Raw genomic sequence first — 3,311 nt, 5'->3', positions numbered from 1 at the left:
TGGGTTATAAATTTTCCTATTATAAAATCTCAGGTTCTTTAAGGACTCTCTAGTGCCTGGATATCAAAGGCAGAATTCATGGCCTTCCAGAGGCTTGAAATATTTGTTATTAAAGAACAAAGGAAGACAGTGGTTCGGGGGTGGAGTGAAAAAAGAAAGAGAGACAAAGTGGACAGGGAACTCTAATGCAGACAGGGGTCAGATAGCTTCTGTCCTCTTAGTTACAGAATCCAGAAAGTCACAGCAACAAACCTCCCCGTTTGCTTTTGTTTTCAGCTCAGAAGCCTGACACATTACTTCTAGGGACAAATGAGATTTTTCTTGGCGAGTGAAATTGGAAATAGCAGATATTGGTCATGAGATATTAGCGTACCAAGGTTCACTTAGAGTGGTGTCTGTCATGATGTTTTAGTGTTCATTGTTATGAGTGCTATGGCGGGGTTGTTCCTTTGTGAACAGGCAGCCCTCCTCTTTGTTCTCTCATTCTGGCTGATTTACCTCTGCTTTCCCTAAAATCAGCTACACTGAAACTGGCATTGTGAGAGGCCGCAGCGATGTGCTATCACCCATGCTTCCTGCAGATGATGTTCAGTTAGAACCTTCCCATTCCTAAGGCTGTGGTTAGAAGTTGAAACAGGAAGAAAGTGAAGACAACTAAACCCCTTTGATTGCACGCCACAAAAATCGGCTCTAGCTCTAATTTTTTTGAAATAGCAAATGAAAAAAATGTCAAATTGCTTACGGTACTGAGGAAGATTTCACCACACACCTCTAGAAAGGTAAGTCCATCAGGACAGAATTCAGGGACTCTAAAGAGTACAACTCATGATTGAACAGTCTCTTGTAGGGCATTGCCATTATACTTATCAATTCCCATCGCTTTTAGTCTTCTGTCCCTCCTATCAAAATTCACATTCTTTCTGGAGTTCAGCTTGCAGGTAGAATGTGAGCACCTTGATTCACAGTCCTACAGACCACAATAAATGAGCCAGAGGTAGCTGCACAAACTACTACTTTCTTTTTCTTTTCTTTTCTTTTTTTTTTTTTTTTTGAGACAGAGTCTCACTCTGTCACCCAGGCTGGCGTGCAGTGGTGCGATCTCACTGCAACCTCCACCTCCCAGATTCAAGCAATTCTTATGCCTCAGCCTCCAGGGGAACTGGGATTACAGAAGTGTGTCACCACACCTGGCTAATTTTTGTATTTTTAGTAGAGATGGGGTTTCACCATGTTGGCCAGGCTGGCCTCAAACAACTTTCTATTTTTAATAGAGGGGAAAGGGATGCTGGTCAGACAAAGGCAACAGTTGTCTCCTTCAGGACGTTGAGTTCTTATTGAGTACTGCATTCGAATTCACTTCCTTTGCCTCAGCTTGTATTCACACATTCGTTACATTATCACAGATATCTTTCCACGCCCCTCCCCCCAAGTGTATATGTTTTTATTCAGCCATTTAGTTTACAACATGAGGTAAAAGGAAAAAGTTCTCCTTGACCAGTATTTTACACAGTTGTCGTGTAAAACATTTTAGACTTCAGGGATTTATAAGGGATTACATTTCTGAAAAGTTGGGATCAGGTTAAACAAGTTTTTTTTTTTTTTCTTGAGACGGAGTCTTGCTCTGTCACCCAGACTGGAGTGCAATGGCACGATCTCAGCTCACTGCAACCTCCGCCTCCGGGGTTCAAGCAATTCTCCAGCCTCAGTCTCCCGAGTAGCTGGGATTATAGGCATGCGCCACCACGCCCAGCTAATTTTTTGTATTTTTACTGGAGATAGGGTTTCACCATGCTGGTGAGGCTAGTGTCAAACTCCTGACCTCGTGATTTGCCCACCTCAGACTACTTTTAACTGAATTTTCCAGGTGACTCTTCCCTTCCAATAGTAACAAACTCTAGTTAGTTGCATAAGTTTCTTCAAGGCCAAGTTTTATCATCGTTGCTGATATCCTTAGAGCTGAAGCACTGCTATTTCGATCAGTATCCACCAATTCCACTTCAGAAACGAACTTTGCATTGGGTGGAATTTTGGCATCAGGCTGCGCTTTCCTTCCGTAAGCCTGTTCTGCTTCACTCTTCAATTGAGGCTTATCTCCTTTACCCAGTCAAGAGTGCTTCATCCCATCCGTGATACCTTTGCCTACTTTGACCTTAAAACTTAAAGGCTTAGTATTTTCTTTTTTGAACTTGTTTGAATGTGAGTATCAAAAACAGTCCCATCTTGTAGTGTTCCTGTATACCAACCGTGAACAACATCTCCCAAAAAGGAGCAATGTTATTCACTGCTGTTCATCTCCCTTTTTTTTTTTTTTTTTGAAGATGGAGTTTCGCTCTTGTCGCCCAGGCTGGAGGCTGGAGTGCAGTGGCGCGATCGCAGCTCACCACAACCTCCACCTCCTGAGTTCAAGTGATTCTCCTGCCTCAGCCTTCCTGAGTAGCTGGGATTATAAACATGTGCCACCACACCCGGCAAATTTTGTATTTTTAGTAGAGACTGGATTTCTCTATGTTGGTCAGGCTGGTCTCAAACTCCCGACCTCAGGTGATCCGCCCGCCTCGGCCTCCCAAAGTGCTGGGATTTCAGGCATGAGCAAATGTGCCCCGCCTTATCTCCCTTTTTTAGAACAGATTTTGCATATTTTGGTGGACCCTCAGCCAGAGTCTCTTCAGACTTGGTTTCTTTGGGTTTATCTTCATTAAGCTTCACATTTTTCACTTGCAAACACTTACCATATTTGTACCCTTGAAACACTCCGTTTCAAAAAGTTGGTTATAGGCTGTAACCAAATGGTCTTTGTTAGCTGTCTTGCCCACGTTTTTAATGTTTCCTAATAATTTATGTTCTGCAAGAAACGAATCTGAATTGTGGTCCTACAGAAACTTGATAAAGTCCTTCGTGGGCAGGTGCTTACTGTGCAGCTGCTCCAGGGTTCATGCCTGCAGTGGAATGGCAGGCCATCTTCCCCACTGCCTGTGCCTCACTGAGCCAGCCAGCCGCAGTTCCCACAGATGTCTTGATTGTGGTATACCAAAAAGCATGCATCAGGACACTGGCTGACCAGAAATGGCAACAGTATGCCTATGGTAGCTTATGTAATTTATGATTTACTATCACCAACTAGGTTAGATGAACCTAATTACCTGGAAGTGAGGTACAGGAAAACTGACCACGTTTTTTGAATGGAAGAATTTATGAACCTCTTGTATTTCCTAATGTGAGATGGATCAGGGCTAGCTATGTCAATCAGCACAACTCCCTCATTGTAAGCAATGATAATATATAATTGATTTGGCCATGACAGTGGGTCACAG

At 43.1% G+C, this 3,311-nt stretch overlaps 1 pseudogene; it reads right to left on the bottom strand.

Moving 5' to 3' along the window:
* Nucleotides 1–1,894: 1,894 nt before the first annotated feature.
* Nucleotides 1,895–3,038, bottom strand: LOC108522195 (peptidyl-prolyl cis-trans isomerase FKBP3 pseudogene; annotated as a pseudogene).
* Nucleotides 3,039–3,311: the final 273 nt, after the last annotated feature.

Source organism: Rhinopithecus bieti, unplaced genomic scaffold (genome assembly GCF_001698545.2).
Source record: "Rhinopithecus bieti isolate Rb0 unplaced genomic scaffold, ASM169854v2 scaffold_57691, whole genome shotgun sequence".
Taxonomy (NCBI): Eukaryota; Metazoa; Chordata; class Mammalia; order Primates; family Cercopithecidae; genus Rhinopithecus; species Rhinopithecus bieti.
The sequence above is the reverse complement of the archived record's forward strand: the minus strand, read 5'-3'. Positions and strand labels throughout refer to the sequence as shown.